Source organism: Erinaceus europaeus, chromosome 6, assembly GCF_950295315.1.
Source record: "Erinaceus europaeus chromosome 6, mEriEur2.1, whole genome shotgun sequence".
Lineage (NCBI taxonomy): Eukaryota > Metazoa > Chordata > Mammalia > Eulipotyphla > Erinaceidae > Erinaceus > Erinaceus europaeus.
The window spans coordinates 66,532,753-66,544,925 of record NC_080167.1 but is presented as its reverse complement, the minus strand read 5'-3'; the positions used below and the strand labels follow the sequence as shown (position 1 = coordinate 66,544,925).

Genomic DNA, 12,173 nt, shown 5'->3' with positions numbered 1-12,173 from the left:
CCTGAAAGAACGTCAGAGCTGAAATCAGATTACTCCTAGCACTTGATGACTCTCTCTCTCTGGGCTCTGAGATTAAAGGTAACATTTCTGGTAGCACAAAAAGACAAGGATTCCAGAGCAGTTTGCATGGACCTGAGCTGCTCAGGAATGCCAAAGCTTCTGGGCACTGAGATCATCTCCCTCATCGTGCTGGGAGGGGCCCTCTGACCCCCCAGGTCTCAGGGCAGCTATTCTGAGCCACAAAATCATCCTGTGACATTCCGGTGGGGGGGGGGTTTGCTGCTCAGGGGAGCTGACATTCGGGGAGGTTCCCTGTGGACTGGGCTTCCGCATCCGTCCACCAGATGGGTGGTTATGGCCCAGGCAGGGGATGGTCCACTGGCCAGGGGCTCCCTTGGTTGGACAAGGGGGGAGAGGTCAGGTGAGTGGATGCCAGGATCTGCCCCCAGGCCCCTCTCCGAGGCCCCCTCCCTGCTCTGTGTCTGTAATGGGGTCTTGGGACCTTCTTGTAGTGAAACGGGATTGAGAATTGCCAAGATTTTTCATTTGTGAGGGTCATAAATGCTGCAATAAAAAGGACCAAGAAAGCTGAGACATTTTCAAAGTGTGCATGTAGCGAATTCACCGGAAAGTACAAAAAAGCGCATCCCAAGGGGGTCATCAAACATTTTTACGACAAGTCACTAGGTTTTCCAGAACCAGAACATTCAGAGAAGGAGACTGGCTCTTGTTTGCATCTTGCAAATCATTTTAACGTCCGGTTTAGAGGAGGAGGTGGGGGTGGGGAGGACCGGTGTGTCTGCCTCTGCCCTTGGTGGGCTGCAATGTCATGTTGTATGGCCTCTGCAGAGGGGGAGGATGAGCTGACACAGTGACTTCTTCTCTGGGTTACTACACAGCAAGCTGGCCTACTCGGAGCAGGGAACAGGCCCCCAACCCAGCTTCCTGCTCCGCCTTGAGTCAAGAGTCACTCAGCCCTCCTTGTGGCTGGTAGCCGGTTAGGGCAGCTCCTGGAGGTGACTCACAATGAGTCAGGTGCCCCAGGAGAAGGAAGTCACCAAGCCCTTCCTGGCTGGGGCACGGAGTCCTTCTTGGCTGGGGCACCCAGCCCTCACCCCAGAAACCAGGGACTCCTAGGGCCATGCCTCCCTTTTGCAGTCTCTTTGGGGGTCCCTGCTGATTCCCTCTGGGGATTGGGATTTTTTTCTCACTGAGTCAGGCCACTCTGCATCAAAGTGGCCTTCCAGATATTCCAATCTTCCTCCAGCTTTTTTTTTTTCCTTCTACAAGGTCAGAGAGGTCACACCTGGGCAGGAGATTCTCAGACAGTCCACACAGTGCTTCAAGCCAGACCACTTAAGAGATGGAGGGGCCTCAGGATAGCCTAATTCTTTTTTTTTTTAATTTTTATATATTTATTCCTTTTTGTTGTCCTTGTTTTATTTTTGTAGTTATTATTGATGTCGTTGTTGTTGGATAGGACAGAGAGAAATGGAGAGAGGAGGGGAAGACAGAGAGGGGGAGAGAAAGACAGACACCTGCAGATCTGCTTCACCGCCTGTGAAGCGACTCCCCTGCAGGTGGGGAGCTGGGGGCTTGAACAGTGATCCTTCCGCTGGTCCTTGCGCTTTGCGCCACCTGTGCTTAACCCGCTGCGCTACCACCCGACTCTCAGGATAGCCTATTTCTGATGGAAGGGAAACTGAGGCTCAGGGTGTGGGAGGGCTGAGGTCACAGAGCAAGGCTGCAGCCCTGTTCTCCCCCTGGCCCCGTGGGTTTTGTGGTCTCGCCGAGGGGAGGTTTTAGCGTGTTACTTTCAGTGGGCACAGAAGCGGCGTGCCGTTTTGTGGGCTGGGTGGTGACACACCTGGTTAAGCATATATAGTACTTTGCGGGAGACCCATGCAAGGACCTAGGTTTGAGCCTCCATTCCCCACCTGCATTGGGGATGCTTCATGAGAGATGAAACAGGTCTGCAGGTATCTAACTTTCATTCCTTATGCATCCCATCCCTTCTCAGTTTCTTTCTGTCTTACTGAAAATAGAAAAGAAGAAGAGGAGGAGAAGGAGGAGGGAGGAAGAGGAGGAGGAAGAGGAGGAAGGAGGAGGAGGAAGTGGAAGAGGAGAAGAAAGAGGAGGAGAAGGAGGAGAAAGAGGAGGAGCAGGAGGAGAAGAAGAAGAGGGAGGAGGAGGAGGAGGAGGAGAGGAAGGAGAAGAAGAAGAAGAAGAAGGAGAAGAAGAGGAAAAAAGGCCACCAGGAGTAGTGGCTTTGTAGTGCTGGCATTGAGTTCCAGGGAGAACCCTGGAGGAATAAATAAAAGAATCAGGCATTTGGGTTGAGGTTGCTGATGGAGGTGTTTGAGGATGTTGATATAGGTATGGAGGGGCTGTGGCACACCTAGTTAAGTGCACATATCACTAAGTGCAAAGACCTGTGCAAGGATGTGGGTTCAACCCCCCCCCCCCCCGCCTCAAGTTGCAGGGGGAAGCTTCACAAGTGGTGAAGCAGGTCTGGCTTCATGGGCACAGGAAATGGTCCCCAGATGCTTGGAATCTTCCCAGCTCTGACTTCCAAGCAGCAGAGGGCGCAGGGTCCTCCATGTGTCAAGCATGCGGGATGCTATTCCAGGCACCAAGCTGAGTGAAGGGATCATGGCCGCGTGTGTGTGTGTGTGTGTGTGTGTGTGTGTGTGTGTGTGTGTGTGCCGGCTGAGGTCATGCTGCCGGCTGCAAGGGTTTGCTTCAGGATGCACAGAGACACTCACCAGATTGGCTCTCAGAAAAGAAAAACAGCCCCAGGGTCTTTTCCTGTCCAAACACTGGGGGGGGGGGGGAAGGGGCCAGCTGTGACCTCACCAACCCCTCCAGCTGCTGGGGAGGATGTCAGGCCTGAGGTTGCTTCTTCAGGCCATGACTTGGGAGGAGGAAGGTGGAGTGGCCCAGGCAGTGGGTGAGCTCCCCAGGCTGCTGTGCTGGCCCCATGCACCTGGCGTAGAAGTGCTAAGTGGTGACATGCAGGCTGAGACTCACACTTAAAAAAAGTCTGGGGGTCGGGCAGTAGTGCAGAGGGTTAAGCGCACCGGGGGCAAAGCGCAAGGACCGGTGTAAGGATACCGGTTCGAGTCCCGGCTCCCCACCTGCAGGGGAGTCGCTTCACAGGCGGTGAAGCAGGTCTGCAGGTGTCTGTCTTTCTCTCGCCCTCTCTGTCTTCCCCTCCTCTCTCCATTTCTCTCTGTCCTATTCAACAACGAATGACATCAACAACAATAATGACCACAGCAAGGCTACAACAAGGGCAACAAAAGGGGGAAAATAATGGCCTCCAGAAGCAGTGGATTCATGGTGCAGGCAGTGAGCCCCAGCAATAACCCTGGAGGCAAAAAAAAAAGTCTATTGAGGGGCCAGAGAGTGGTTAAGTGCACACATTCCAGTGCAAAAGGACCTGGGTTCAAGCTCCCAACCCCCACCTGTGGGGGGAAGCTTCACGAGTGATGAAACAGGGCTGCAGGTGTCTGTCTCTCTCTCTCTCTCCCCCTCCATATAAATTTCTCTTTGTCCTATCAAATAAACATAAAGTTAAGAATGTTGGGAGTCGGGCAGTATAGCACAGCGGGTTAAGCGCACGGGGTGCAAAGCGCAAAGACTGGTATAAGGATCCGGGTTCAAGCCCCCGCTCTCCATCTGCAGGGGAGTCGCTTCACAGGTGGTGAAGCAGGTCTGCAGGTGTCTGTCTTTCTCTCTCTCTCTCTCTCTCTCTCTCTATCTTCCCCTCCTCTCTCCATTTCTCTCTGTACTATCCAACAACGACGACATCAACAATAATAACTACAACAGCAATAAAAAAACAAGGGCAACAAAAAGAAAATAAATATTGAAAAAAGTTAAACATGTTAGAAAAATTGTTTAAAAACATGTCTATCTTCTGGGAGAGGCAATATAATGGTTATGCAAACAAATTCTCATGCCTGAGGCTCTGAGGTCCCAGGTTCAATCCCCCTATGTACGCCACCATCAGCCAGAGCTGAGCAGTGCTCTGGTTAAAAAAAAGAAGTCTATCTATCCATGGGATTATGATGTTACAAAAGTTTAGGAGAATAGTTTCACGTGTCTCTGTGTTTTTCTTTAATTTTTTAATATTTATTTGTTTACCCTTTGTTGCCCTTGTTTTAACATTGTTGTGGTTATTGATGTCGTTGTTGTTGGATTGGACAGAGAGAAATGGAGAGAGGAGGGGAAGACAGAGAGGGGGAGAGAAAGACAGACACCTGCAGACCTGCTTCACCGCCTGTGAAGGGATTCCCCTGCAGGTGGGGAACCGGGGGCTCAAACCGGGATCCTTAAGCCAACCCTTGCCCTTAGTGCCACGTGCGCTCAACCCGCTGTGCCACCACCCGATCCCCTCTGTGTGTGTTTTTATTACTCAGCAAACCCAAGCCCCCACCAATGTCCCAGTGCCAGAAAGAGAGAGAGAGAGAGAGAGAGAGAGAGACAGCACAGAACATCACTCTGGACTTTGTCAGGAGCCAGGTGGAGTTCAGGACCCTGCTCTGCTCTCTCCTATAGAGTCAGTTTGGTTATTAGCATTAATTATTATTTTTTGTGGGCTTGGTTCGGTTCTCTGAATTTCACATGGGAGTGACCTCTGACAGTTTGTCTTTCACTTCCTGATATTCTTCACTCAGCAGCTTCACCCCCACTTCCACCACGGGGTACCAAGAGGTACAACGCCATCTTTTAAAAAATTTTTTTAAAAGAATTTATTTTCCCTTTTGTTGCCCTTGTTGTTTTTTTTTATTGTTGTAGTTATTATTATTGTTGTTATGATGTTGTCATTGTTGGATAGGACAGAGAGAAATGGAGAGAGGAGGGGAAGACAGAAAGGGCGAAACAAAGACACCTGCAGACCTGCTTTACCGCCTGTGAAGCGACTCCCCTGCAGGTGGGGAGCCAGGGGCTCAAACCGGGATCCTTACGCCGGTCCTTGCACTGTGCTTAACCCACCATGCTACCGCCTGACTCCCTTTTTTTAAAAAACAGCTGAGTTGTAACCCAGTGAATAACACCCCCCGCCTCTGCCCACTTCTTTACCCTGTCATCTGTGGGTGAGAATTTAGTTTGATTCCTTGTCCTGGCTCTGAACAAAGGAGGGCATGAAGCCTTCAAATGAGTGTTTCTGTGTTGGTAGCTTGTCTCCTGATCTGTGTGACTCTCCCCAGTCTGTCTCATGTGCCAGGGTGACTCTTAACACACAAGGCCTCCCTGAGACCATTTCCTGGGGCCAGGGGCCATGTCTAGAGACACAGGGCTATTTTCTACACCTCCTGTCCCCTCTGGAGATAGAACCAAAGAGGCTAAGTGAGAGGCCAGGAGGTTGTCGCAAGCATCTTGAAATGCCTGGGTTTCTGCACCCGGACTTTCTGCTGAGCTTTGTGGAGAAAAGTATGAAAGGTGGGTGCCCACACAGGACTTTTCAGCACAAACAATCAGGTCATCTCCATCACGTGGAAAAAAAAAAAGCTTCACTCCATGTAACTGGTAATTTAGAAGTGATTGAATGGGGTTAGTGGTTTTCTTTTTTTTTTTTTAATTTATTTTATTTATTTATTCCCTTTTGTTGCCCTTGTTTTATTGTTGTAGTTATTATTGTTATTGTCGTTGTTGGATAGGACAGAGAGAAATGGAGAGAGGGAGGGTAAGACAGAGAGGAGAGAGAAAGACAGACACCTGCAGACCTGCTTCACCGCCTGTGAAGCGACTCCCCTGCAGGTGGGGAGCCGGGGTTCGAACCGGGATCCTTATGCCGGTCCTTGTGCTTTGCGCCACCTGCGCTTAGCCCGCAGCACTACAGCCCGACTCCCCAGTGGTTTTCAAAATGGGGTTCCTACTGCCCCCAAACTGGGACCACAAACCTGCCCCTGGAGGGTAGTTAGTGATGAGGGGGGGCAAACACATCTCTTTTTCCTTGGGGTTTGGGCTAAGTCTAGGTCCCTTCTTTACAAAGCAATATAGCTCCCGATTTGTGGATGGCTGCCCATAGATTCTACCGTGACCTGGTCCTTTGAATGCTCAGACTTTCTACCTTCCATGGTGCTGAACTTCTGTGGAAGCTGGTGGCCTGGAGCTGGCATCATCTCCGCTGATGGGTCACCCTCAGCCATTCAGGTCTGGCCCCCCTCCCCCGCCATCGCCTCACGGACATGGCCCACCTGAGAGCGAGGATGGGGCCACCTGCCTTGCGAGCTCTTGCCAGCTCTTTGTTTGTTGTTGGGCTCCATGGAGACCAAACAGCAATGTGTGAGCAAGAGGTGTGGGCAGAGGTGACTTCATAGATGACAGATCGAAGCATCAGCTCCACCAGGAGGGAGGCCATTGGCCACACCCCACACCCAGGAGCATGGCACCCTTGTCCTCTCCAGATGCCCTTCTCTCTCTCTCTCTCTCTCTCTCTTTCTTTTAGTTTTTTTTTTTAATATTTATTTATTTACTTATTCCCTTTTGTTGCCCATGTTGTTTTATTGTTGTAGTTATTATTGTTGTCGTTGTTGGATAGGACAGAGAGAAATGGAGAGAGGAGGGGAAGACAGAGAGGGGGAGAGAAAGACAGACACCTGCAGATCTGCTTTCACCGCCTGTGAAGCGACTCCCCTGCAGGTGGGAAGCCAGGGGCTTGAACCAGGATCCTTATGCCAGTCCTTGTGTTTTGCACCACATACGCTTAGCCTGCTGCGCTACCGCCTGACTCCTCTCTTTTTTTTTTTTTAAAGCAGAGCATTGATCAGTTTTGGCGGATAGTAGTGTGGGGTATTGAACCTGGGACTTTGGAGCCTCAGGCATGAGAGTATCTTTGCATAATCATTATGCTACCTACCCTGCTCCAACTGAGTTTCTCTGAGGGGGGCACTACCCACCCACTCACCCCCACCTTCATGGCCTGGCTTCGAGCTTCATGGGGACTATGCAGCAGAGGACAGTTGTGTTGGAGCCCTGCCGAGCGCCTCCTACCCGAGTTCTGAGGGTCCCTAAGACAGACTCCCAGACACCCTGTGTGCAGTTACTAAATATGAGCACAGCTCAGAACCTGCTGGTTGCGGGTCCTGGGTTTGATTCCTGACACCGTGCATGTGTACCAGGTGAATGCTCTTTCTCTTTTGCTCTCAACTATCAATAAGTGAACCTTAAAAAAAAATTCTCTGGGGGTCCAGGCAGTGGTGCACCTGGTTAAATGCACATATCACAGTGTGCAAGGACCCAGGTTCAGGTCCCTGGTACCCTCCTGCAGGGGGAAAGCTTCACGAGTGGTAAAGCAGGGCTGCAGGTGTCTCTCTATCTTTCTGCCTCCTCCTCCCCTCTCAGTTTCTCTCTGTCTCTATCCAATAATACAATAAATAAAAATTAAAAGAATTAAAAAAGTTATGAGAAAAAATTCTTCTGGGCAGGATGTGGTGCACCTGACAGAGCTCACACAATGCCATGTGCAAGGACCCAGGTTCAAGTACCCGGTCCCCACCTGCAGGGGGGAAGAAGCTCCAGGAGGGGTGAAGCAGGGTGCAGGTGTCTCTCTTTCTTTCTCCTTCTCTGTCTCCTCCTTCCCTCTCAGCTTTTCTGTGTTTCTATCCAATAAACAGATAAAATATTTTTTAAAAAAGAAAGACTTGGGGGCCGGGCAGTAGTGCAGCGGGTTAAGCTCAGGTGGTGCAAAATGCAAGGACTGGCGTCAGGATCCTGGTTCGAGCCCCCGGCTCCCCACTTGCAGGGGAGTCGCTTCACAAGCGGTGAAGCAGGTCTGCAGGTGTCTGTCTTTCTCTCCCCCTCTCTGTCTTCCTCTCCTCTCTCCATTTCTGTCTGTCCTATCCAACAATGATGACAACAAGAATAACAGCTACAACAATAAAACAACAAGGGCAACAAAAGGAAATAAATAAGTAAATGAATGAATAAATATTAAAAAAAGACTCTGGGTCCTGGGGGCTAAGACCCCTGAGCAGATAGCATCTGTGGGGGAGAGACAGGACAGTCACCTGTTGGCATGTGTTCCTGGATCTTGGAGAGCAGTTGGCCTGGGAAGGGCTGGGGGAGGGGTCCTCCAGAAACAGACCCCCCAGCTGCACCATGGGTGTAGCCACCTCCAGAAACTCCCTCGTATGGCAGTGGGTGGGGCACCCTCTCGGTGGGGCACCCCTCCCCACCCCCGGGCACCAGCCGTGGGACCACAGCCCACACCTACACCTGTTACTTTTTCTGGGTGTCCTTTTTCCTCTTCCCTCTCAGGTAAGGGAAACAGTGCCTGACTTCCTCTGGTGTTTTCCGGATTCTCTGCCCTCTCAATGATGATGAAAAAACAAAAAGTTCCCTTGGAATGCTTTTGCTATGTCTGTTACCCCTGTGGCAGTCCTGCTGGGAGGCCCTTCTCCTGGCCTGGGGGTGTGGCTGAAGGCCTGGGTCCTGCTGGGAGGCTGCCCTGGGGCCTCTGGAAGGGCAGGTGTCCTGCAGGGAAAGGTGGGGGCCACATGCTGCAGGTCAGGGGGTGCGTCCCTCTCTCCTCACGGCCCAACGGCCCAGTCACCTGTGGGTGGCCTGCAGCACTGAGAGAGAGCTTCAGGGCCATGTCTGCTCCCTCCCGGCTGTCTGTCCATCCAGCAGGGACAGGTCCACGCTAAAGAGTGGATATGTGTCCTCTCCCTTGGGAGAGAGTCCTAGTGATCTGAGGGGGCAGAGGGTAGCCTCTCTGGAGGTTTGTCTTCACAGAGGCTGTGTCTGTATAGCCACCTCTACCCAAGGCACCAACTGACCTGTCTGTCTGTTTCTTTCTCTCTCAATAAAGTCAGGCTGTGTTGGGGGTTGGTCAGTAGCACAGCAGCGCAGCGGGTTAAACACACATGGTGCCAAGCGCAAGGACCGGCATAAGGATCCCAGTTCGAGGCCCCAGCTCTCCACCAGCGGTGAGGGGGGTTGCTTCACAGGTGGTGAAGCAGATCTGCAGGTGTCTATCTTTTTTTTTTTTTTTTAATATTTATTTATTCCCTTTTGTTGCCCTTATTTTTATTGTTGTTGTTACTGATGTTGTCATTGTTGGATAAGACAGAGAGAAATGGAGAGAGGAGAAGACAGAGAGGGGGAGCGCTCCCGGGACACCCCCATGCTTGCTCAGGGAGGGCTCTAGAGTCTGGGGGAGATGCAAGGGGAGCTCCAGGACCCCAAGGAGAAAAAGAGTTTGCTCTCAAAGGGTGTGGTCACCTTCTCACCCCCCACCTGGGAACCTGGGGGAGCAGGACATGAACTCACAGTGTGACCGCCTCCTGCACCTGCTTTTGGGGACCCTGTCCCTGGGGGCTCATGGGACCAGAGCCTCAAGACAATATCTGAGCAGCCTGATTCCCCTACCAACTTTACCTACCTACCTTCCTCCCTCCCTTCCTTCTTTCTTCCTTCCTTCCTTTCTTTTCATTCATTCATTCATTTTTTTGTTTGTTTCCAGTGTTATCTCTGGGGCTTAGTGTAGGCACAAAAATCACTGCTCCTGGTTGGCGACCATTTTTCCCATTTTTTTTTTATTGGATAGGGCAGAGAGGAAGGGGAGACAGAGAGAGGGAGAGAAAGACACCTGCAGCCCTGCTTCACCGCTTGTGAAGCGACTCCCCTGTAGGTGGGGAGCCGGGGGCTTGAACCTAGGTCCTTGCACATGGTATCATGTGTGCTCTACCACGTGTGCCACCACCTGGCCCCTCCAAAGCCTTTCCTCAAGTTCAGGGTCCCAGCCCCTTGTCCCACCCAGTCAAGTCTGTCACAGATTCCAGCCAGCTTGTCCTCTCTCTCACAGCTGTGTCAACTGCAGATCACTGGGCCAGTGAGTTTTCAAAGATTCATTTAAGACTTAAAGTTTCTTTTCTTTTTTTTTCCTCCAGGGTTATCACTGGGGCTAGGTGCCTGCACTATGAATCTACTGCTCCCAGAAGCTATTTTTTTCTCTTATGTTGCCCTGGTTGTTTATCATTGTTGTTGTCGTCATCATTATTATTGTTATTGCTGTAGTTATTGGATAGGACAAAGAAGTCCCATCATCCACAGAGCTCCATTATTATTATTTTTTAATATATTTTATTTATTTTCCTTTTTTGTTGCCCTTGTTGTTTTTATCATTGTTGTGATTATCATTGCTGTTATTGATGTCGTTGCTGGATAGGACAGAGAGAAATGGAGAGAGGAGGGGAAGAAAGAGATGAGGAGAGAAAGACAGACACCTGCAGACCCGCTTCACTGCAGGTGGGGAGCAGGGGCTCGAACTGGGAACCTTACGTTGGTCCTCGAGTTTCGCACCATGTGCACTTAACCCGCTGCGCTGCCACCTGACCCCATGAGCTCCATTCTAATGTCCCTACTGTTCTGCTGTGGTGCTGGGTGTCAGTGCAGACTGGCAGGGGCTGTGGATGCAGGGTCTCAAGTGGGCAGGGAGGCCCAGTGAAGGTCTCTGGCCAGAGCTCCGGCCTGGGGGTTTAAGGTGCCTGAAAGGGCCCATCCAGGCTTGTTCTGCAGCTTAACTCCCAAGAGGGGGTAACAGGCCACACCCCATCCCACCCCACTGTCTGCTTTTGTGGAGAGGGTGGGACCAGGGCTGCAGGCAGGGACAGGACTGAAATCAGAGCCCACATTCCCGCATTGTGCCTGGAGCCTGTGGAACAGAACTCACCTGCCCAGAGTCTCCTTACAGTGGGGCTGTTGCCAGGCAACCAGAGTACAGAGAAGAGGAACTAATGGGCCCAGGGGGCTGGGGTGGGGCTAGGGTTCTGGAGCCCTCATCCAAAGTGTCAAGTGCCCTCAGGTACCTGCAGTATTCAGTCCCCAGGCCTGAGGCCTATCTGCATGCTGGCTTTCACTGGGGCCTGGAGGAGCCTTTTCTCTGTGACACATTTGGTAAACTGTTACTTTTATTATCAGCTGCCTCCAAGACTTGTATGGCTCCCAGGAAACTTCCTTTTCATTCACAGGCAGAAACAGAGGGAGGGAGGGAGGGACTAGGCGGCAGCCTACCTGATTAAGCACACACACACACACACACACACACACACACACTGAGCAAGGACTTGGATTCAAGGCCCTGGTCCCCACCTGTGTGTGGGGGGGAGCTTCACAGTTACTAAAGCAGGTCTGCAGGTGTCGTCTTTCTTCCTCTCTATCTCCCCCTCCCCTCTCAATTTCTTGCTATCTCCATCCAACAACAGATAAATTATGTAAAGTAAAAAACAAACAAATAAAAAAACCACAAAGAGGGAGAGAGAGCCAGGTGCAGAAAGAGGAGAGCTACCATGACACTGCTTCGTTGCTTCTGAAGAGTCCCCTGCGTTGTGTTCCTACGTGGTGACCAGAGACTCGAACCCTGGCCCTCAAGAATGGTAAAGGACGCTCTACCAGAGCTGTCTCCTGGCCCCACACTTTTGACACATTGTTTCCCGACTCTATTTATTATTATTGGATAGAGACAGAGAGAAATTGAGAGGGAAGGAGGAGATAGAGAGGGAGAGAGTCAAAGAGACACCTGCAGCCCTGCTTCACTGCTCATGAAGCTTTCCCCCCAGCAGGTGGGGACCAGGGACTTGAACCTGGATCCTTGTGGGCTGTAATGTGTGAGTTTAACCAGGTACACCACCGCCTGGCTCCCTTCCTGATTCTTCTCATTGGTCCTTCCTTCCTCTGCTGGGACCCCTCCTAAATGTGGGAACTCAAGCCTCCAAAGGCAGAGAGAGAAAAAAGAAAGAGAGAGGCAATCAAAATCAAAAGAGATCGGCCGAGGGGAGGGTTTGAAGGGCTGCGCTCTTGGGACCATGGCCTGTGACCTCACCTCCACAGGACCCCCAGGCCTTCCCCTGACACAGGGCACACAACTCTCAGAGCCTGTTGCTGAGGTTTACAGATGGGGAAACTGAGGCAGAGAGCGCTGGTCGGCATCCCGTGGCAGAGAGCTGGGTCCTAACCCCTTGTGTGGACTCTGGTGTCCCTGTTCAGGCCACTGTGGGAGTCCGGGTTGCCCTCTGTGTGGACGAGCCTCTGAAAGTCAGCGTGTCCTAGTCCACGGAGTGTTAATGAACACCTAACTACTGCCCTGCCTAGCCCGGCCTCTCCCTGCCCCTTGGACCTGGGCTGAAGTGTGTCTGTCACTCACAGGCCTCTAGCTAGGAGCA

The 12,173-nt window shown here is 51.6% G+C and overlaps 1 long non-coding RNA gene across 1 annotated transcript; it reads right to left on the bottom strand.

The window, feature by feature from the left end:
• Window positions 1-727: 727 nt before the first annotated feature.
• LOC132538956 (uncharacterized) lies at window positions 728-6,221 on the bottom strand. The gene is made up of 2 exons (XR_009550286.1): window positions 6,080-6,221; window positions 728-1,010 (listed from the first exon to the last, which is right to left on the bottom strand). It is a non-coding gene; the product is annotated as an uncharacterized LOC132538956 (long non-coding RNA).
• Between the last annotated feature and the right edge of the window lie 5,952 nt (window positions 6,222-12,173).